Source organism: Triturus cristatus, chromosome 8 (assembly GCF_964204655.1).
Source record: "Triturus cristatus chromosome 8, aTriCri1.1, whole genome shotgun sequence".
NCBI lineage: Eukaryota > Metazoa > Chordata > Amphibia > Caudata > Salamandridae > Triturus > Triturus cristatus.
In genome coordinates this window covers 1683005185-1683029832 of record NC_140591.1, presented here as the reverse complement: position 1 = coordinate 1683029832, position 24648 = coordinate 1683005185, and the positions used below count along the sequence as shown (strand labels likewise).

Genomic DNA, 24648 nt, shown 5'->3' with positions numbered 1-24648 from the left:
AGAGAAATATAACACATCCGTACCAGAGAGAGAGAAGTGTAACCATTCGCTTAAGCTAGCTAGCGATGTGTAACACATCTATGAAAGAGAGACATGCACACAGAGGGAAGTGTAACCATCCTCGTGAACTAACTATATGTAACACATTTGTGAGATGCATAGAGAAAGGTATAGCACATTTGCACTGGAGTTAGAAGTGTAACCGTTTACCTGAGCTAGTGATATGTAATAGGGGTGAGCAGAACTGGTGGAGTTTCACTCTGCTGAAATCCGGAGAGTTACATAAAAACTCCACAAAATTTCACTCATAGTTCATTTTGGTTGTCCATCGCAATGCGCTCTCGCTCCTGGCAGAGCGTCTGATGCCCCTCCTTCCGTCTGGACACTGCAGCCTCAGGGATTCCGTGTGACCCGCTGCCTCCCTAAAACATGCAGACACTTCTGCTACGGGCGCCACACGCAGCGAGTAATCTGCATTTTTGTTACTGTATTGTCTTGTATTGTTCCTGTCCCTACAAGGCCCCCACCCGCCGCACTTACATTCGCACCCCCGTCTTTATCTTTGCTTTTTCATCCTCTTTTTGCATCCTACCTGAGCCCCCCGTGTTGCTTCAACCATTCCCCTTGCTGGTGTTTTGGTATTTGTTTGCTATGCCTTGAAGATTTTATCTCCTTTTTTCACAGAAATGTGGAAATATTATGGCAGAATTCCACATATTTAACTTGCTTCTCGTGCTGGCACCCCAATACCTTCACCCCACCCATAACACTGATTGCCCGCGTCCACCACCGCCCCTCCGATGTCGTTGCTTTAGTGCCAATATCGGCCACACTCACCAGCCCTCCCGCAGCAACATACAGGTAGCATAAATAAGCAGACAAGACAACTTTTTGGTGGAGAAAATTGCTGCAGGTTTATTAGCATACCAAATATGCCAACATGGTGGGTTATCTTACGGGCGATCCAAAGGCAAGCCGCCCTAGCGGCCTACCACCAGATGGGCCAATTTGCATCGTGGTCTTAGCCAATCGGTGCTTAGCGGTTGTGGTGAGGGGATAGCCACTCCCACTTCCGGTGAAACATTGGTCCACCATATAACTCACGCCCCCCCTACGAGGGGCGGAGAGTTCAAGCAACCCCCGGTTGTACAGGTTTCCAACCGCCCGTAGGACAGATGGGGTGCCGTCACACCCCAGGGTCCACCGCACAGACTTCCTGGGGATATTCGGCCTCAGCACCCTTTGTGCTCCTGAAGAGGGTACCCCTGAGTACCTTTCCGCCTCTGGATCGACATGTAACTCCGCCACAGCCCTGGGTGTGGCGACCGTCGCAGCCAGGGCCCCCCACCAAGGCTGGCGCTCCTACTTACATCCCGCTATTTCCAGGGCCTCCCCTAGGTCCAGGAGGAACAAGTCCATGCCTATTCTGGAGAGATGTACCCCATTGTCCTCGAAACACCCTGTGGATTTAGCATGAAGCAAACCATGTCTTATGAATCCAAACCCCATTAGTTCGGTGAATTTAAGCATCGCGCAACTGACTCTCCTGCGCGCAGCCTCCATAGCCTCCCCAGATCGGACTCCCTGCCACAGGAGCCGGGGAGTGATCTCAGACCACCACAGTTCACATGTCCCTAACCGGTTGCTTAATTTGCAGATTGTGGCCTTAATGTTTGAAGCAGTGTCCTTTTGCCTAAAGTAGAGGTCTTATCTTTAGCTATTTATGGTGCCTCTCTCCCTATCCAGCAAGAACCGGTCCATGCTTAACTGGACAGATGTTCCCCATTGTCCTCAAAGCACCCTGTGAATTTGGTGTGTAGCAACCCATATCTAAGGAAGCCAAATCCCCTCTGCTCAGTGAATTTACGCATAGCGCAGATGACACTTCTGCGCGCAGGCTCCATTGCCTCCCCCAACCGAGCTCCATGCCACGGGAGCTGGGGGTGATTTCAGACCACAAAAGTTCACCTGTCCCCAACTGGTTGCTAATTTGCACATTGTGGTCTTCGTGGTCTTCTTCTAGGGTGCATTACTTCGCCCCACTGACCAGACAATTTTACAGTTCTTTTGGATTGCTCCCTGGTGAACATAGTAATGGTGTCAAAACAGGTTTGAGGGAATATGTGAATGGGACCCGTTATTAGACACTGCACCCTTTCGTGGACTGACAACTTACTCAGCCCACCCTGCTTGCTGAACCTTCAACCGGTCCCAGATGCCCAGTCCCTGCTATCCACCTGTGACCCTTGATACTTACACCCGTAGTAGTGTCAGACTACCAGGTTCTGTGTCACGTGCTTCGCTGCAGTCCCTTTGGTGGCTCCGCTGGGACCCTTCTGCATCCCTGCAAATGCCTTGTCACAAACTAATGCCCTTTAATGCCCTTGCCCATCCCTCAAAGACACCTGACAGCATGATGCCCCTCGAAACTTTGGTGAGGGATTTATGGGCCCAGCGCACCCCAGTCTGTGTTTCCAACATATATCCTCCCTAGTGGCTCCAGATAGTGTGAGTGGCTATCACTGTCCTGGCAAGGCATGCCAATGGCCTGTGCGCCCCTTGGTGACTATCCTGCCATGGGATAGGCGACATTAAGCACTGGTGTCCTCGTGTAACTGACGTATAGGAGGGGGGAACAACATGTACGAATACCTGCCCTTTCTTGAGCAGTGGGAATGCCAAAACAATCATTCCTCAATCATTGTAGCCAAATTAGGCTATGACCCCATGTTTCCCCCAGCTTATTGCACCACAACCCACTAGTTAAATGGCAACTTCTGCAAATGTCTGGCTCCCCGGCTATAGGGCGGGTGTTTTGTCTCACATGCGCAACTGGTAGCATGCCCTTGTATACAGTGTGCACCTACTGTGCTGCATCGACCAGACATTTGCGCAGGCAATTCTGTTGTTGAATTGTGTCGAACAACTGAATGGTGTCCCTCTGGTTTGTGTGACTGTATATCTATTGTGCATCCTCCCATGTGTGCCCTGCTATGATTTGTGTGTCAAGCCACAAACGCTTGTCCGACTACTCTGCTCCCTATCCGTGCTACTTTATCAGATCAAGAAGTGTCATATAATTAAATTTATGCCTTTGATGGATGGGAGCTTCAAATAATGCCTGCTCTCTTGAGGGAGAATGATGCACAGATGAGCTGGTGGCCATTGTCCAGATGTATCCACCAAATATATAAACCTATAAGCTAGTACTACTGGCTTCGGTGCCTCTGGTTAAATGCTTAAGACCACGAAGGCCGCCATATGGCCTTATTGCCTGGCATCTCGGGTGAACTTTGCCCACTATTTTGACAGAGTACAAATTAAGCGAGGGATTCTAAAGGAATGGTTGCCTTCCCTCAGTTTGTGATAGGGGTGTGGTATGAAACCCCCGGGCCTGGGGACCCCTTCAACAACCTACCGTCATCTAAACAGAATACAGAAACCCTCCCACTAAAGGGCCACCGGGCAAACATACCGGGGGAAGTTAAACGACGGCAAGGAAAGACAAAACTTGGTCATAAAATCCCCGTTTCCTAAAGTAAACAAAAGGTGTCCTGCTCTATTAACAAATGAGCCAAATGCACGCGGAACTACTTAATAAAGCCACCCCTTGACCTAATGCTTCGGGCCCGCACCGTGGGGCTTCCCTTGACTTGGAACCTATAACTGACATCTTGCCTGGCCAATAAGGACCCATAACAATATAGGAATGTGGAAACAGATTTCAAAGAGCCATGCCAGGAAAGGATGCCCTCTGTATATATTGAAATGAATATTCCCTAACTATGTATATGTCTTGATACAAATTGAACCATTGTAAACAACTTCATCTCAAAGATAATTATTATTGACACTGCGCAAAATGTATTTGATAGTGGGTCAATATAAGAATTGATTTTAGAAACTTTATTGCCAGATCACAGTGCAAAGTTGTATATAGAGGATTATGTTTTCATTTTATTTTTTTTGTTTTTTTTTATTGTTTACATTCAGTATAAAATATCTGTAACCATAAAGTTAATAAAGAATATTTTTGATACCACTGAATAGAGGTTGCATGTGTATGTCTATGACATGTAGTATTTAGGTCCATGATTATTTTCAACTTTCCTAACTGTCATATTTACATTTAGTTATTTCCCCTGATTTAGGGATTTGTGTCAGGGGTACCCTTGTTTTTACACACCATATGGACCCATACCCACAAAGCATTTGCTGTAAACTTTCAGCCCAAACCAGCTTACAGGTGTGTATCGAAACCCAACTTACTAGTACTCATTTATCGACCACGGTAGGATAATGACTGCATGTGCCTGCCGAGCTCTGAACCTGTGACTGTGAGATCAAACACAACCTCCTGCCCGTACATACCAATGAATATTGCCCGTAAATTGCTGTTGTGCTGGGCGAGATCTCGGGCTGTCGTTGGGAGCTCCCTCTCTTGTTACCTGTGGTTACTCATCCTGTCATCCCGGAGCTGTGGCCAGCCAGGACTGTTGGCTTTGTCGCTGTCACCATTACGCTGTCGTTGTCACAAATAACTGATCTGTAGATAAAAGCATGACCTAGTCATCCATGTACCTCACACTGTAAATCCCTTACAGGGGTGTCGTTTATACCTTTACCTTCCTATGACTTATGGGTGTCAACTTAGTGTTTACTTCACTATGCACGTGTGGTACTCATATCCTCCCCAGGAGGATGAAATGCTGAGGGGACTTGTGGGAGGAAATAGAGGTCTAAAGCCTTAGTGCCAATTATATACACTGTCAGTTGCCTTCCTCACAGTGGGCATGTAAGAACTGCACTGTATAAATTAAAGCCGCTCCAGTCCGGTGCCCCCAATAATTTGGCCCAGGGCAGCTGGTAGTACTCCAGCATATGCTGTCGACTCTCAGTAAATGCACTCCTGACCTCAAACCTTCAAGCTGCTGTGTTCTTAAAGCATCAAAGCCCACCACACGTGCTGGGGAAGGCTGTGCCTTGCCCGGTATTTAGCCGCTATAGCATTGCATCCCTACCTTTACTACCAAAGGAGCACTGCACCTACAACAGGCCCATCTGTTGGCTTAGTCAATGCTTGTTAGTTGCATAAGATAAATAATCCCCAATTATAGCTTTGTCGCATAGCCTACCAAGAGCTAGACGCCCCACCCATAGCTGCCCAAGATTCAGATTGCTATGTGTGACATTTACATCTCAGTGCAACTATGAGTGACATTTGAAAGACTATGAATGACACTTTAATGCTAGCATAATCCGGCTGCACTCTAGTTGGGGGGAAACGGCGCCAACCGCAGTCCCGGCCCCTGCATATTTGTGCCGGAACCTCCCGCCTGGCGCCTGCAAACGACAGTGACACGTCCAGCCACCAACAAAAGGAGGCCAATTGAGGCCCAGCGTGCAGCACCTTCCCCTCTGTGCCGGAGAAACGCTCCACAGCACCGTGTCCCCGCTTTTAGGTTTACATTTACCAGCGACTCCAAGATGCTCCGAATGAGTGATAGAGCCATCCCCGGCGGATTGGCAAAGGAACCTAACTCTTAATTTTAAAACACCGTGCTCCAAACCAATTCGGATTCACCGCCGACTGTGAAGAGAAATGCACGTGGCCGCTCCAAGGGACGAAGCACGCCTCAACTCATTACAAAATCGTGAAACATTACAGTGGTGCAGGGCAGCAGCATAGTGCACCTGAAACCCGTTCATCCTTAGTCCCTGCATCACGGTGGCATGTGCATTCCCTATCTGCTGCAAATGCTCTGTGCTGTTTCTCTGTTTGGGGGGACAAATAGGCACCACGCAATTTGTGTGATATGGGAGACTTGGGTGCCCCACAATATGTCCTTGTGAGAGGTTGGGGGGGAGCATTGTTGTGCGTTACCTAGCTGAGGCACGGTGCAGTAGCGTAATGTCTTTGTTTCTGGTAACTAGCCACTAGGCCTTAACCCCCAGCCACCATCTGTACCAGAAATGGCACACAGTTGCTTCTGACTGATGTACCTCAGTGAGGGCTCTCCACTCACCTGGCCTTTACCGTACCGTGGCCATATTTTTTGGAAACCTGTGCCGCAGTGTTCTTTCCGTGCTAGTAATGGTGAAAACGGTGAAGCAGCGCCACCCGGTGGTCTGAATGACTCCTGGTGCAATGCTGGGCTCTATCTTTGTGGAGGAGAACGAACTCGAGAGTTGTTCCTCCGGCCCAAGCTAATAAGTACTGCGCCTATTCTAAATGAGCAGAGATGCTGGAATTATGGCGGGACTAACACATGTTGTAATGGAACACGTTCCCCCCAGCAGAGTGACACATGGGCCCTGTGAGGTCGTATCCAAACACTTTAATCAAGTCCCACCGAACGATGGAAAACCTGATGGGTAGGGAGGGTACCTCGCAGCACCCATTTAGAATAGGCATCTGAAACCTCGATCCTTTGACCACTAGCAGAGCATACAGGCCGACATTTTAGAAGAGCAAAGTGGGAGATTATTTAAAAAAAATAAAAAAAACGGGAGAATGGGGCCTTGAATCGGGTTACTGTCATGTATGGGCTTTGGAAGTGTGCTGCTGCAGGATCGGACATTTGAAACGCAAATGCACGTTTTTTTCTTCAAGTATTGCAATGGCAGGCAGATGCAAGTGTTGTGCACTGAAGGTGCACACGATCCAGAGTCAAAAAGAATTGATGTAGTCGATTATTCCATGATTAGATCCTTTTATTCAGTCAATCTTTTAAAACTGGCACACAGCCAACGCGTTTCGTTCCCGATACTTTGCCAGAGGGAACTTCGTCAGGGCTCAAGAGTTGCGTGTATTAACCATATGTTCTGTGTAGCATTATTTTAAAACCTCCCTCTGTGTAGAATGAGTGAAATTTCTTACTATTCCTAGATAAGGCGTGCAATAGCAAATTCCAATAGGTTAGATAGTATCCAAGTTCAAGTGTTATTCGTCCATCAGCGGTATAATGGAGTATTATGATAGATACTTCACGACGGGAGGGTGAGCACCAAGTGGCATAATAACCTCTCGCCGCTGGTTATTATGTCACTTGGTGCTCACCCTCCCGCCGTGAAGTATCTGGATCGTGTGCACCTTCCGTTTATTCTTTCAAATTTGGCTCCTGTTTGACACCCTTGGACGGCGGGTGTGGGAAGAGACTGCACCAATATATAAATTAGGAGTATATATGGACTGGATGTGCTTGACCTTGGTCTGCCGTTTATTCTTTCGCAAAGTGTTGTGCACTGGCCTGGCAGGATGCTGGCAGTGCACATACCAACACCCCTCCCCACCCCGCCCCCCACCTTTGTGGCAGCCCAGGCACACACACAGCCGCCCCAAGTACTTCACAGGTCTTTAAAAGACCATTTCTTGTTAATGGGGGATTTGTTTTTTTTTTCTTTTTCTTTTTTAACCCCTTCTAGAGCCCCTGCATCGCCACTCTGACTATTGCTGGAAGAATTAGCACGTTACACAATACCAAGCCCTGTCAGCTGAAACCCCCAGGAATCGGGTTTTTGCTTGCAGGAGGCGGGAGACTAGCCTTGGAATCGGTAGTCTCCCGCCTGAATCGGGAGGGTTGGAATGTCCGAGCAGAGTCTCCCCTGGAATCGGAAGCTTTCCATTACCGCCCATCTGTAATTAAACCCCTTTGGGTTTAAATCAGTTTCTACCGCCTGACACAAAGCGTGCAGAAGCTGCGGTTACCCTGTTTTATAGACCGCTGTCTTGCGTTGTCACACCACTGTCTGTGCTGTGTGAGGCCCGGCCATGCGAGCATCCTGTCCGCCCTGGGTTCTCGCTAGGATACGAACCGGCAGAAATGACATTAGTGGTCAATACCATGGGCAGGAGATGACGGAGGTCTGTGTGTGCCGGCAGTACCAATGACTGCGGACCTGGCCTCTGCACTCTCTCAGCCACCCCGAGGCTGCCATAGGAGGCACGCGAATCGCAGCCCCACCACACAACGCGTCGGGTGTCCTCAGGCCCCGGGCCTGGCTCCGCTAAAGATTCCCCGACCCTCGGCGCTGATGCCAGGAGATTCTGCTCACTACCCCATGGCGCTGTGTAAACCAGGAGCGGGACTCCCCTACCCGACCTCGGGCCCCAAAAGCAGCAGGGAGCGGGCAACGGGGCGTACGCTACCAACCGCCCCCCAATACCCACTCCCGCAGGCCGGCGTTAGTTGGGGATCCTCCTGGAGTTCAATGCCATCCCCCCCAACCGGGGGCTGGAAACTGCCCCGACGAGGAGAAAGCAGGGGGGGGGGGGCACCTCGCGACGCCTACTGCCCCCACACTGAACCTCAGACTGGCTTCCCCGAACGGACCCAGAAGGAGGTGCAGCGTTGCTGCCCTCGCTTTCCTCCCCGACCCTCCCCTCCCCCCCCCCGCAGCCTCGAGTCCACATGGGCCCAATGCTGACTGTACAACCGGGAGGAGGGCAAGGCACAAGGTGGGCCAGCACACTCTGGAGGAGGGGGAGCATCTTGCTGCCCCTCCCAGCCCCCCTCAAACAGCCTACTCAGCCCTCGGACCCGAATACCCCCGCGGGCCGAGGCCCCCCTCAGCCGCGCCAGCTGCCCTCCCCCCCCCCTCCCCAAGCGAGGGGGGTGGCGTCTCTAATACCACTACGTGAACTGGTGAACGGGCGCGGGGGTGCATGCTCTAAGCTGGCCAAACATCTCGCTTCCAGGTGGACCGCCCTGCCATGGACACTACCCTTACCCACGTGGCAGATAATTGGCCTGAAATCGAACCTAGGTCGCCAGGTCCGATTGGCACAGTAGCTCGAGCCCTGGACCACGTCTCCTCCCTGAGAGCCTGGGGTCCTGCGCGAGGGAAAGGCAGGCCTCGCGCAATAATCAGTCCACGCAAGGTATTATAGCGTAAAAGGCCATTTTATTAGGACAGGGTTGGACAACCATAACCAGAAACACAACACAAATCCCCAACAATCCCCAACCACAACAATCCTCACTACCCATACTCTCCAAGACTCCAACTACTCCATCCCCACTTCACACCGCAACCTTCTCACTTCCATTCGCTTCCTCCCTTCTCTTCCAAAACTCCACCATCATCTCCATTCGTCGTCCACTGCTCTGACGCACCCCCACGTTTCCCCCAGTATCCCCCTCCCCGGAAGGGTGAGTATGCCCGTCATGGACTCCTCCCCCCTCCCCAATCCGCCCCACACACACACAACCCGTCCTAAACTGGCACGCTGAAAACATGACCTCCTCAACTAGTCATGTAATTGCCGGGTGGGCGGGTGGCCAACGATCCACTAACTATCCCACCCTGAGGCGCTGGGGAATGGAAGAGGAAGGACTTCCTCTTCCTGCCCCTTTTAATCCCTACCTGCGACCCCACCCCTTATCCCACCCCTTCCTCCCCTGTCCTTCCCTCGCGCGAACTCCCCGGGGGAAGACTAGACCGCTGGTCTTACTTCGCCCGGGGGCCTCCTCGCGCAATAATCAGTCCACGCAAGGTATTATAGCGTAAAAGGCCATTTTATTAGGACAGGGTTGGACAACCATAACCAGAAACACAACACAAATCCCCAACAATCCCCAACCACAACAATCCTCACTACCCATACTCTCCAAGACTCCAACTACTCCATCCCCACTTCACACCGCAACCTTCTCACTTCCATTCGCTTCCTCCCTTCTCTTCCAAAACTCCACCATCATCTCCATTCGTCGTCCACTGCTCTGACGCACCCCCACGTTTCCCCCAGTATCCCCCTCCCCGGAAGGGTGAGTATGCCCGTCATGGACTCCTCCCCCCTCCCCAATCCGCCAACCAGGGAACCCCCGGAGGGCGGTTACCTGCCCCACCCCCACAAGTGCACCTTTCGCCTTCACCTCCGCATACACCAGATCGACTCATTCCACAGCCCACTGATAAAATCCCTCATCTCCATCATATAGTAAGCGTTTCCCATGTGCGAAAGGTGCACGCCATCAGCCCTGAAAAGCAAGGGTTCTTCGAGCCGCAGACCAGGATGCTCCAGCACCTTGATCCCACAGCCCTCACAAAACACTCTCATCGCCCTATTTAATTTCCTGCGGGCACGTTCCACTGCAGCGGGCTTCAACGCCCCCCTCCAAAACTTTCTGGGAATGAACTCTGTCCACACAATACAAGCGCCAGCCAGATTGCGTTTGATCGCTGCCAAGTCCCGCTGCATCAAATAAATCAAGGACACCGCTGATTGCCGCACCAGATCGTTCTCCCCCAGGTGAATGACAAGCAGATCCGGACATCCTTGCTGCGAAACCTTCTTCGTGAGCCAAGGCAAAAGCTCCCCCCAGCGCATTCCACTCCTACCCCACCATAAAACCTCGTGACTGCAGCTTCTCAGGCCCAGGCTACGCCCGTACACCTGCCTGTCCGAAAACTTGGCAGCCCAATGCACAAATGAATGTCCCACTATCCAGGTAACCGTCTTGGCTCCAGGACCCCCAACACAACCTACGAAGAAAAAGGAGCATTAGAAACGAGAAAGGACGCGCAAAACGCGCACACAGCCGCCGCGCACCCCTCCGCCCTACTTCCTGACGTACCGCTCGCAGCAGCGCGAACGCCATCTACCAATCTTCCTGATCTTATCCCAGGACCAACCCAGCCGTGCCGCCGCCGTCGCCGCGCCGATCCGGAAGGAATGAGTCCCATACCCCGCCGGGTCCCTACCTAAGCGCCGCAACGCTAAGCGCAGTACCGCCAAGAGTTGGTAAGCCGTGACCCTTTTCCCCGAAGCATGACAGAAAATCTCCCCAGCCACACGGCCGCACTGCCCGAAAAAACTGCTCCACTCCCGCACCGGGCACACTGCCAACTCCCCAGACTCATTCAGCCACACCCACGCGCCTCTGCCAACCTGATCCGTCTTGGAACGCCCCAGCCATATCCCCAGGCGCCCCCCATCCAAACGTACATCCTCAAACCTCATCCCCATCCCCCCCCTACCCCCCAGCAACTCCGAAACCCGAAAAGCCCCAAAAAACATCCATGTCATACATAGGCGGAACAACACCAACTCATACTGATCGTAACACAGAAAACCCAACTCCCCCAACACCTCCACCAACAGGTCAAAAGTGATCGCCTGGCGCAATGGGGCTCCCCCCCGCCCTCCCCGCTCCCTGGTCCAGCCCTTCAGCATCCTGCTCAGCAACTCACCCTTGGCCGGATCAAAACCCAGATAGAGCTTCCCATAGAAAGAAATCCCCGCCAATTTACCTGCAATCGTCACTGACGACAAACCCCTGTCCATGCAGTGCAAAACATAGCGCACGACACCCGCCTCACACTCACCTTGAGACATCCGCCACTCATCCCGCGACCAACCCAAAAACACCCCCAACTCCACCCATGCCATACGATACGTCCGCCGCGTGGACTCGGCAACAGACTGCTCCACCAGATTCACCACTCTCACTCCCCCCAGCTCCAAATACCCTCCGGCACCTTGGTCTTGGCAAAGTCCGCTCCGGGCGCCAACCTTCGGAAACGCTGCCACTGCGAACGAGACAATGCATCCGCGATGTCATTGCTAACGCCCGGCACATGTTTCGCGCGAAACAGCACATTCAAGCGCAAGCACAGCAGCATGAAATTTCGCAGCAAGCGCAGCACCCGCAGGTCCCTAGCCCTCTGATGGTTCACCAAATCCACCACCGTCCTGTTGTCCACATGAAAAAGCACCGATCGGTTCCGGAATTCCTGCCCCCACACCTGCAGCGCCACCAGCAGCGGAAAGAACTCCAGAAACGCAATGCTCCTGCCCTGCACCAACCAATGCGCCGGCCACTGCTCCGCACACCACCGACCATCCCAGAAAACACCAAAGCCGCGCGCCCCAGCCGCATCCGAAAAAATCTGCACCTGCCACACCATGTTGTCATCGGCAAAGTCCAAGGAGACCCCATTGAACTCACTCAAGAACCCCTGCCACACTCGCAGATCCGCCCGGACACCCACCGAAATCCGCACCCTGTGATGGGGCAACACCGCCCCTGACATGGCCAGCCCCAGCCGCCTGCAAAACGTCCTGCCCGCCCGCACCACTCGGCACGCAAAGTTCAGCAAGCCCAACAAACGCTGGACGGACCTCAGATCGATCTTCCGTTGCACCACCACTTGGCTCAGACAGTCCTGGATCTCCAACACCTTTTGCTGGGGGAGGCGCGCCATCCAGTCCACTGAATCCAATTCAATCCCCAGAAACGCCAGACAACAACTGGGCCCAGCCGTCTTCTCCGGTGCCAGCGGCACCCCAAACTCTCCCGCCATCCTCTGAAAGTGACCCAAAGCCGCCCCACACTCCCCCGACTGACCGCGGCCTACAAACAAAAAGTCATCCAAGTAGTGGGACACCAGCCGGTGCCCCGCCCTGTCAGTGAAGGCCCATTGCAAAAAGGAACTGAAAGTCTCGAACAGAGCACAAGAGATCGCGCACCCCATGGGCAACACCTTGTCCACAAAAATGGCCCCCCCGAACTGCATGCCCAGCAACGAGAAATCCTCCGGGTGAATCGGCAGAAGGCGAAACGCCGACTTGATGTCACACTTGGCCAATTCCGCCCCCCGCCCACACAGTCGCACCAGCCCAATCGCATCCTCCACCGACGCATACAAAACCCGGGAATCCTCCTCCGCGATGAAATCATTTACTGATCGCCCCTCGGGCCATGACAAGTGGTGAATCAAACGAAACTCGCCAGGTTCCTTTTTTGGAACCACCCCCAAAGGGGATATGATGAGTTCGGACAGCGGCCACGTGTCAAACGGGCCGGCCACGCGACCTTCCAACACCTCCTTGCGCAACTTAGCCTCCACCACTCCCGGCAACTCCTTCGCCGACCGCAAATTCTCAGCCCACCTGCACTCCCGCGGCCCCTGGTACCCCACTCGAAACCCTTCTGTGAATCCCCAAAACAGCCGCAGCGCCGCCGCCCTATCAGGGTAGCGGGAGAGCCACGGACCCATGGCCTCCACACTAACTGGCGTAGGAGCCCTTCGGCCCAGCCTGTCCCCGACCCTTTGTGACCCGCCATTGCTCGGACGGGGTGGCCAATGTGAAACACTGCGTGACCGGGTGTTTGCCTCCACACTTAGAACACTCATGCTTAAATCTGCAAGGGTGTCGGGAGCAGAATCCCTTGTTGAAATTCCAACAAGCCCCAGTGTTGGCTCCCCCACCCTTAGCAGGCTGTCCGGTTGCGCCAGCAGCGGCAGCCTGCCCTCCCGCACCCCCAGCTCCACTAGTTCCCCCTCCCGCCCCCCCCGAGGCGGGACGGGACTGAAAAGACCGATAAGCCACCGGAAGGCCACTCGCCGTGTGGGTGGCCGCAGAGGACTGCGTGGAGGCCATCCATTGCACCCACAGCTCCTGATCTACCTCACCCCAGGGCTTGTCAGGGTTGACGCTGACCCTCGCCCGAAATTCCTCATCGTAACTGAGCCAGGCAAAACCCCCAAAGTGCATCTGCGCTTTTCTGATGATATCCATGTATTTGAACAACGCAATCGCCCTATCCGGATGCTTCTCGCAATATATACTGGCGTAAATCAGGAAGGCCGACGTCCAATTTTCCATCGTTATCGGTACCCGCGGCCGCCGCGTCAACTCCCACTCCTCCTCTTTAGACCCCTCTTTCGCCTGAATCTCCCGATGCAACAATTTAAAAACATCCACATACTCATGTTTCCAAATTCTGCCCCTCATCTTTTCAGACAGATGGGACCCCAGGGGCATCGCCAACCCCATATAAGGCAGCTTCTTCTTATGTTTCTCACCCCCTTCCTCCTTCCCATCTGTCACCTTATCCGTCTGAACTCCAGCTCCCACCATGTGCTTCTCATCCCCCTCCGGGGCCGCCGCCTTAGCCGGCACCTGCGGCTGCGCCGACTCTCCCACCACCCTCACCGACCCATCCCCCACCCCCACAGACCTACAAGACTTCTTACGCCCCCCCCGATCCCCTCTCCCCACGCCCCCCACCATGTGCTCTCACCTGTCAAAGTGCGTGGCACCTCCTGCGCCCGTCCGCCGGGACCCGGGGCTGACACCCTCGCCGCTGGCGCCTTGCTGCAGCTGGCTTTGTCATCCTGGAAAACACCAAACTTCCGCGTTGCCCCCGGCCCCGTCACCTCACGCACTTCGCCTTCCTCCAACTCCTCACTTTCCGACTCGTAATCCAGCTCCTCGACCACCACAGGCTCACTGGGCTCCATGCGCACCTCACGCACCACACGCTTCATTCCTTTTCCTTTCTCTCCTTGGACAAATTCATACTCCGGCGCCGATGATGCGCGCTCCCTCGATGGAGGGCAGGCCGCCGCGGACCCCCCTACTGCTTCGTCCCGGCGTCTGGAGGCCGTAGTGCGCCCCGCCGGCCCACCCCGGCCTCTGCCAGCACTCTGCGCTGGCTTGGATCCCCCCCCCCCCCTCGCGACCGGCATAGTCCGAGGGGGCCCCAGCGCCACCAGGTCTCTGCGACGTCAAGTCCGTCCCTGCCTCATCCAGCCATACCCAGCGCCCGCGCCCCCCCGCCGGCCCCGCCCCTCCCCCGCGCGCCACCACCCGGTCCGCCGCCCGCTCCCCCTCCCTGGCCGCGCACATCTCCTCCCAACGCCGCTCCGTATCCTCAATCAGCCGCCGCTGCTCCCGGATACGCTCCTCCAAAGACATCTCCGCCCAACGGTCGTCCCACCGCCCCTCCCCCGCGGCCCGCGCCCCACGACCGCGGCCTGCGCTCCCTGAGGGGCCAGGCGTCCCAGGCCCAGACCCCCGTCCCCCCGCCGCCTTCGCCGGGCCTTTGCCCTTGCCTCCCCGCCCCCCACCCTTCCCCCTGCCCCCCCCCACCATGTCCGGTCCCTGGTCCCCCCACCCACCGCCCTCACCCCCCGCGGACTCACTCCCTGACAGATACAGGGCAAAATCATCCCCCACCTGCTCCTCCGGCTCCTCCTCCACGTCGCTGTCCTCACTATACTCCACCAAGAACGAGGCCCCCCCGCTGCCCCTAGCCCGGGCCCCCCCCCGGTCCTGCCGCGCCTCCACTGCTCCACCCACGTCCTCACCAGCCCTCCCGCCCATCCCCTCAGGCACCTCAGCCGACGAACCCATTGCCGGGAGGCTCAGACGCCTATCTCCAGGCTTCCCCCCAGGCCCCGCCTTCCTGCCCCCCCCGCGCACCCACCGCGTGTTTCTTCGGAGGCGGTTCCTCCATACAGGCCACAACGGCCGCTGCAACCCCCGCGGACGCCGAACGCGGAGTCCTGGACATCCCCACCCATGCCTGCTCTAAAACCCCCGGCCGCAGAAGGTCCGCCCTCCCCGCACGCCCCAACAACTGCAGCGCCGCCCGCACCGCCGCCTCATCCGGCGCCTGACCCCCTCCCGATGCCATCGTACACGCGCTCCACGCTAACCGCCGCTCCGCCCCCGCCGACTCCACCCGACACCCACAGGCCGCCAAACGTCGCCAAACGAGGCCGCCCTGTCCCCGCTCGTAACCTCACCAAACACTTCGCTCCAGACGCGAGAACACGCCCCCGCCGATCCTCCGACTCTCCACAGGCCCCGCTCCGCGCACCCAACGATCCACTAACTATCCCACCCTGAGGCGCTGGGGAATGGAAGAGGAAGGACTTCCTCTTCCTGCCCCTTTTAATCCCTACCTGCGACCCCACCCCTTATCCCACCCCTTCCTCCCCTGTCCTTCCCTCGCGCGAACTCCCCGGGGGAAGACTAGACCGCTGGTCTTACTTCCCCCGGGGGCCTCCTTGCCCATGCTCCCGACATACTGGGGCACCAGCTGGGGCGCCACGCGGGATCCGCTGCCCCCAGCCGTTGCCGTAGGAAGACTGGACCTGGCCCGGTGGTGACCGGCGCCCCACTCTTCCTCCCCGCCACAGCTGAGGTCTCATGCGAGGCAAAGGCCCCCGGGACGGACAAAGCGCAGGGTGCTCTAGAAACAGCTGGAGCCCCACAGGCCCGACCCCAGCCCCTTCGGACCCCTCGGTGCCTGGGGCAGTCCAAAGGAGACCCGAGGGAGCTGCCTAAACCCCCCCACCTCAAGAGGCGGCTCGCGAGCCCACTATATACCTGTCCCTGACCCCCCCTGGCCGGAAGTGACGCGCAGGGGACCCCAACAGGGGTCTCAGGCAAAACACTAGGCTGCCCAGTGTGCCATCTTGTGGCACTAAAGGGGCCGCCCTCTTATGAGGGTCCCCTGCGGGGACTGTCGGTCAGCCCGCAGTTTGATTGGTTACTGGCATTTTGTGATGTTCTTATTCCCCTGAAGAAGTGTTGCATAACCGCGCCACTGCTGCTCAAGATATCTGCAGTATGTAACAAGCTGTACCAAATCCTATTGCTGCAGCCCATTGTGTGACGGCTGTGTGCATTTGACAGAAGTCTAAGATCCCTACAGCGCAACCAGTGCTTCCCTTTCATCTCTGAAGCTTTCATTGCGGGGCTGCCCTACATTCCCTTGCATTGGTTGCCCACCCGTTATTGTTGACGATTCTGGTGAATTTTTAGTTATTGCATTGTTTTCAAGTGAGTTTGTCCCGTGTTATTTTGCTATTTCCAGCTTCTTTTGCATCTCTCTCCTTATACCCCTTTCACCCGCACCTCTCTCCCTGTGCCTCTTTTGCCCAGCACCTCTCTCCCTCTGCCCCTTTTGCCCAGCACCTCTCTCCCTCTGCCCCTTTTGCCCCATCTCTCCCTGTGCCCATGTTGACCCGCACTTCTCTTCTTGTACAGCTTTCTCCCGCACCTCTTTCCCTCTGCCTCTTTTGCCCCGCACCTCTCTCCCTGTGCCCCTTTCACCCGCACCTCTCCCCCTGTGCCCCTTTTGCCCAGCACCTCTCTCCCTGTGCCTCTTTAGCCCCGCACTTCTCTCCTTGTGCAGCTTTTTCCCGCACCTCTTTCTCTGTGCTCCTTTCAGTTACACGCTGCTCCCTCCATCTGAATTGGCGGATTTTTTCATCTGTGTGATATAGAGCTTTAGGCATGTTCTATATTGTGTGGGTGTTGCTCAAAACATAAGCCTGTTCGAAACGACACCCTTCCGCCATTGATCTAACATACACCACTATTAGTGACCACACCGTCATCCGCTCCACTCAACACGCATGCACAGACGTCACCCATAGATTACACTGACACTTTCATTGTGGGTGAAGAACCGCTGCAGGTTTATTTCATACAACATAAGTATGACGATAAGTGGGTTATCTTACGGGCGATCCAGGGCAAGCAGCCCCTCGCTGCTCCGCCCGCCTGTCGAGCCAGCACGCACGGTGGGTCGATGCCCTGCAGTGCGGCACATATTTTCAGATCATCCTTTGGATCACGTGATCTGTCGCATACTCCCGCCCCTTTTGACGGGGGCGGAGCGTGTTGTGGCACACCCCCGGTTGGTCAGGCCCCCCAACCGCCCGAAGGACTAACGGGGCGCCGTCGCGGTCTTCGCAGAACCTCCTTTGGCTCCTGGACCTTGGCTCGGGCACCCTTACTGTGCCGGACAGGGGTACCCTTACTGTACCGCCTGTCGCAGAGGTACCCTTACTGTACCCTTCTGCCTCCAGATCGCCCTGTAACTCCGCCACAGCTCTGGGGAGGCTTTCGTCGCTGCCAGAGCCCCCCTTCCTCCCTTCGCTGTTATAGGTGCCCTGCCCCTGCGAGCCAGCTTTTAGTGGGCTAAATTATGGGTCCTGTTCTGCAACCCGTAAATGACGGCATTAATTTGCAACATTACTCAGGAGCCCAGGGCAGACTAACAAAGGATGTCTTTTGGCCCCACTGCCGGTCAGCTTAGACGTCACTGGTGTTCCTAACTTTCTTAGCGATGCCCCTGCAGATCTTCCTAACGTAATTATGGGAAGATCTAGCACCTACATATGGAGCCAGAACTGAACCATAGCTGAATTCGTCAATCCATCGATTCCCTTCATATCCTAGCACGAAGAAGGTTTTAATTTCCACTTTGTCTACAAAGGTGATGTATAGATAGCGTCATGGTTCCTGAATTGCTGCTGCGAGGGGTGCATGATTTCTCAGCAGGACAAAACATTTTAACGTAACTGCTAAATGGACGGCTTTTATCATGACTCCGGATAAAGCCAATATGACTGACTGAGCTGCCGAAGAATACATCCCTCAGCTCGAGGACCAAATTTGTGAACTTTTCCCACCTCCCTGGCTCCAAGGAGAGGCTGAGCGAGAAGAGCAACACCTAAATCTGTTTCTCAGGCTGGAAAATATGGCATGGGTAACAAGGCATTGGTGAAATAGGCGCTTATGGACCTGCAATCCTATTAAGCTTTTTCAATTGGCCAAATTAGGTGCCTTCCTGGCTTGGAGTTGTGTTCCCAACAGCTACAGCACAATAAGCAGGGTGAAGGTAACGTGTGGGTTAACCACTTTACCTACGTATATAAACACAAGCTGACATCACGGGTATCTCAATTTTCTTCCTTTCACATCTTATTATCCTATTGTTCACTACAAACTGACCCATATCTTAGCAACATCTCCTCGTTTTAGCCTTTCTACTTGCAGATTAAGTTACATTAAATTGGACGATAGAGTCTTATACTAGTCCCGCTGTTTATCCCAATCTTTTCTTACTCTCCACTGGGACAGCGTAACCAATTTCCTTGCTTGTTGAATAGAAGCTAGCTTTTGGACTTTGTTGCTGCTGAAAGGAGTTAATAGGTTTGCCTACTGTCCTTGTTATACCGGTGTTGCTGTGCTATAGGTAATTCGTTGCACCGACATCGTGGCTTGAAAATGAAACTTCTTATTTTATCAAATAATATGTTGTGAGCCCCAGTGATGATTTCGTTCACATCTTCATAGTTGGCAGTGTCTCTATCTTGCCAATACCTGGGTCACGTCCGCCTTAAATGACGACATTACATCTGGCTTTTCCGCTAGCCTTGCCCATTAACCTGTCAAATGTCTGTGGAGAGCAGCACATCTCTGGTCATGCTCATTTCAGAAGGTGTTAAGCCCTTTCCATTACTAGAAAGTTTAAGTGCAAAATTCAAGGGGTATGGTCGCTCTCTGCTCTCTCAATTATTACCATGTAGCTGAGGGCATGCCATTCACGGGTGTCTGGTTGAAGTATGCACAGGTCATTGACACTCTCCCACGTGCAGTGCTGTGAACCGTTTGAAGTAGTTCATCAGATCCAGCCAACCACCCCCTAGGTGGAGGCTTGCACTCCCAAACTTCTGCTCGTGTAAAACTCGGCCACACCTCCAGTTCAGTGAAATTTAGTAATTCACGACACTGACAACCCCAGGGGCCAAATACTGGGCTGTGTAAATGCGGCCCAATACCACCATGAACAATTAGCTTGGAGTGGATGGGTGTTAACCTAGGCTGGCTGAAGGCAAAACCTTTGACAATCACTCCTGGCAAGATGTGCCAACGCAGGTAGAATAAAGAGTTATCCAGCCCTCCTTACTTCCTTTCCCAGTTCGACACAGGTCGAAGAAGAATGCCCCTTCCAGAAAGGTCATGGCCTTATCCCTGAAGCCTATCCATACAGCATTCTACCGGAAATCTACAGCATTACTTTGAAAAGCTTTTTCTGGTTCCACAATTATTTGTGGTCGATATGCTCTCCCTCAGTTTGAACAAAATCTTAGCTAATCGTACGCCTGCCTAATTCCCAGGGCTGTCTGGCTTAATGCTTTACGCCTGGAATTGCCCCACCAAATGTGGCCTTGCACTGAAACTTAACTTGGTTGTCTCAACTTTCCTTTTAGCTAGGAACGCCCCCCGTGCTCCTTGTGCTTACTAAATGGACCCGCTCCTTAGTTTCCAGCACACAATGCACTTACATGTCATCTGGCCCTGGCGCCTATCAAACAACAGTGACAGCCTCTGTCACCTTCATACAATACATAAACAAACCTCACAAGGTCGCAGAAGCGGCAAGCCAGGCTAAGTCTCGGTAAACCATGTCACTCTGTGCTTTCACCGGCCTCCCTGTGGAACAGGGAGAATAACCTCAAAGATGTTAAGTATGATAGACAAACCCAGGCCTTCCGCCTGTCTCAAAACAGCTCATGCTGCTGCCTTTCCTGTATAGACTAAGCTGCCACTATGACTGAGTTGCAGAAAATATCACACCAGCTGTTTCCGAATAGCAAGGCTAAAGATGAAAGGCAGCCGCATCTCTTGACTTAAGCGTGGAACTCACAAAATACCTTCAAGATGTTATGTATGACACACAAACCCAGGCCTACAACTTGCCTCAACACAGCACAGGCTGCTAACTTTTCTATATACACTAAGCTGCCACTATGACTAATTTGAGAGAAACCTTACCCCAGCTGTTTTCTAATAGCAAGGCAAAGATGAGACAGCAGCATCTCTTGACTCAAGCGTTGAACTTACAATAATAACATTGGTCGCTCCATTTCTGTGTTACACCTTTCCACAAGCTGACCATTGCATCATGGTTGAGACTGGGTTTTAGGCTGAACCTTGACATATTTGTACACCTGCTGCCAGGGAACATATATCTATATATATACCTTCCCTTATCCTGTTGCACCACTTGGGACACAACTTCGTCCCTTCGTACCCACCGGCATGGAACTAATGCCAACGAGATTCCCCCCTAGTACCGGATAATCCTAATAAATGCTGCATTTTGGGACAAAGATACCAGGGAATAAATGCAAAGGGGGGCTCTCGAGTGCGTGTGAACCCATGTCATTGCGATTAGTAACTGTTGCTCTGCTCTGGCTAGAACATGCGACTTTATTCATTTAATCAATTAATCAGCAAAGCATGCCATTCCCCAACTTGGACATACACACAACCGCCTCTAGTGTCCTGCAATACCAGCTATTCCGAATCTGGCTGACGAAAACTACCATTGGCCAAAAGCTAAACTAGTAAAAACTATACCATATGTTTCTCAAAACGCTTTCCCAGGGAACTGGAGAGAAGTTAACTCAATTGCGCAGGGCAAGAAATACCAGGAGTTACTGCAGACCACGTTTCCATGACCACACTCTCAGATGCATTGAATTAGTTATATATTGCCACTCCTACCAGTGTAGGGTGTCCCCGAACACTGCATCTCACACAGAATCCGCCGAGCCAATCCATCGTATGCATGTGAATCAGTGTATGGGAAATGTAACCTGAGCCAAAGGACGCAAAGTGTAGGAGACTCATGTCATCCCTACTGGCAGGCAGTTTAGTTCAGGGCTGCTTGGTGTGGTGAAGCAAAAGCTCAGTCAGTTTCTAGCCAAATTAACCCTCTTGCAACATTAATCAATGTTCTAATAATGTATGCTTAGCGGTGTGTATGCAGCTATAGGATGAGCATTTGTAGCTCACTGTTGACTATCAGGGCTTTAAGATATACATTGCAAGTAACAAAAGGATGCCTCTTTTGAACACAGTAACCCGCTGACCTATTCACATCATACGCACTCTGAAATCTACTTGGCACATGTTTTATGCAGCGGGCAATCAACCTTCTGCACCAACTACACCGAAGTCAAATCCGCCACTATACAAATTCCTGATCTTTCTCCCGGAAGATAACGAATTACCCGAGTTATCTTGACATGTAAGTGAGGCCTGGAATTGCCGCGGAAAGAAACGCAGCATCCGGTGCTTCAAAGCATAATAAACTTCCAAACCGGAAGGAGTGAAACGGCAGGGAACCGCGACGGGGGACAAGATAGCTGAACGGTGGTGAGCCCCTGAAAGGAATAACTGTCATATGAGAGCAGCGCTTCATCATTCAAAGGCCGATAACATTAGTACCATCACCTTGCGAAACAAAAGCAGCTATATTGAGAGCCAAGCGTCATTTTTGTTTACGCTCTACATCATTTCATTTTTATCAAACCACAAATTGGGGGGGGGGATGCGCAACAAACAGACGCAGCACACGCAGCTCGACAGCAGGGTTTTGGGGGGGGGGGATGTATGCACTCAGGCTGAGAAACCACCGAGCGCCAATCAGCATCAGCGCGACGCCACACTGACCCCCCCTCATTGCACTTAAAGTCAATTGGATATGGACATGCTGTTTCTGATCTCAGCGACTACGTTCGTGCATGAATGATAATATATTTATTGGGCAAGTGTTGTTTCTTTAGCGGATTGTGGCGTCTTAAGGAGCGTTTAAACGCGCCTGCATCACAGAAGAGGAGAAGACGTGTTAGGAATTTTTGCCAACTTATGACACTTAGACAGCGTTTGCGGGACTCGGACCCTTGTCCTGTGGGGGGCCTCGATAACCGGAGGCACAGACTTACTATTGAGCTATAGTCCCTGGTGTGGTATCGAACCCACAGCCATTGAATACCTTCTTGGCCTGCCTAAAGTCCAATGCACCCTACGTTGCGCCACGGGGCCACCCGCTCCGGCGTCCCAAATCCCAAAGGAGGGGCCGAAGTTCGCCCACGCATGACCCCCGTACAGCGCCCCAGAGCCCCGAACGAGCCACAGCGGGGACTCGCATTCCAACAAAGAAGTGTTTAAAATTTGGCCCAGCTTGTGACACTTTGACAACGTATGCGGGACCCGAACCCATGTCCTGAGGGAGCCCAGATAACCAGGGGCACGCGACCCAAAGGCACCGGAGCGCTCGGCGGGAGCGCCGCACCACAAATCTCACCTCGCGGAGCACCTCGCGCCCCACGTGATCGCCGCCTTTGGACCAACCCCAACGTCGCAAGAGCCCAAATAATTGCCCTCCAAGACAGCGCCTCCGTGAGGTCCACCAACAATCCAGGCCCGAGACCCACCATCGAGCCTCCGCTCACACACAAACCGGGCGCGAACCATTAGCCTGAACCAACCTCCCCCCAACCGCGTCCCGCTCACAGCACGAAGCCACTCGCAACGCACACCCCCCCCCCACACGGCAACACAAACGGTCAATGTAGTACTGGAGGGTGGGGGGGGGGCGTTCCCACGCACTCCCAGTAAGTATGCCCTACTGTGCTCTCTCACGGGGGGAACCACCCAGGGCTACAGCTCTCACAGAAGGGTATTATCATGTCGACTATGGGCAGAGACTTGGGGCTTTAAACGGTCTGCGATGCTAGCACTCATAGTCTGTAACCCGAAGGCACCGGTGCCGGGGCTCAAACTCACTAAATCACACCGCAACGGCCCTCCGCTTGTAACCGGAGGACATTCCTTAACTCATGGCTGGCAAGAGAGGGGCTACCAACATCGAAGATCATCACCATGCGCGCGATTCCTTGCAATTCAAATGATCGACTCCGTCAGAGCCCACGCGGCAGGCGCTGCCGGGCGATGACCCCATTACACCAACCTCCCCCATTTCCGCCATACGCACGGCTCCGCGTCCTACCAGCGCTGTAAATCGCGCCTTCCTTACAAGCCTGCCCCGTTCTATCTTCCCGCGCAGGAGCCACTTGCGCCCCCCCCCCCACGGGGTGGGAGGGGTTGTGCAAGACACGAAGCCCTTCTGGCGCCATCTCGGTAAACTCCCGGCTCACGCGGTTAATCATAGTCATGTTTGCGCATATACCGCCGCTGCTAGCAACGGCGTCAGGGCAGCGCGGTCGATAATTCAGGTAAGGGCTTAACAATTAATCATATAAGAAACTCTGGCACGACCTAAGGAACTTTCCGAATCGAGACACTAATACGATTAACAGGTCGTAGGCGGCGCATCGGCTGCTTGCTTAACATATGGTCAGGGTTCAGATGTGCCCTCGCAGACAAGGATCCTGCATGGGCAACCAGGGAAGCACTCACAGCCAAAACCCGACCCCTACTCCTCCTGGGGGGCTGGGGACAACTGCCACGGCGCCCGACTGTCCGCCGCACAGCCCTATACTGCCGGTGCAAGACTAAGTGGGCGGGGGGGTTAACAATCCCCTGCACTCACCGGAAAATGCTGACGCTAGGACCCGACAGCGGAAGAACCGACGCCAGACAATGGACCCCTCAGACCACCAAGTAAACGGCGTCGCAGAAGAAAAAATGCGCGTGGCCAGGAGGAGCGCGCCGGAAGCAGAGGACGAACAGAGAGGGTGAGGCGCCTAAAAAGGGGGGGCTAGCCCCGCCCACCCTAGCGGCACGCCTCCCCCGGACAATCCCATTGGGGGCCTCCCCGAGGTGCGGCCTCACGCGAGGCGGAACAAGGGGGGGGAGGCTCCGACGGGCGGCCACTAGAAGGCTGCCCTGCTGATGTCCCCCTGCGCGGGACGCGGGCAGCGGCAATCCTTCCGCAGAGGCGCAACTAGAGCCAAATTTCGGGGGGGGGGGCTGAGCAAAAATTTCGGGGGGGGGGGCTGAACTTTAAGCAATAGGCAGAGGGGAGCTGCAGGCTCTCTTAGAAGGGGTGAAACAACAGCAAGGCCTCATTAACATGCAAATGGTCTTTTAAAGACCTGTGAAGTGCTCGGGTGCGGCGGTGTGTGTGCCCGGGAGCTGTCTCATTCCGGGCTGACACACATGACGGGGGGGGCTGAAGCCCTTTGAGTCCAATGGGTGTTGCGCGCCTGTCCTTCCGCCATACACCATTATATTCTTCCGCTATTGATCTAACATACACCACTATATCCTTCCGCGATTGATCTAACATACACCATTAT

At 54.0% G+C, this 24648-nt stretch overlaps 1 protein-coding gene across 1 annotated transcript in view; it reads left to right on the top strand.

The window, feature by feature from the left end:
* The window catches only part of LOC146808598 (tyrosinase-like), a 391240-nt gene that overhangs the window by 202278 nt on the left and 164314 nt on the right, over positions 1-24648 (top strand). The gene's annotated exons all lie outside the window — the stretch shown is intronic.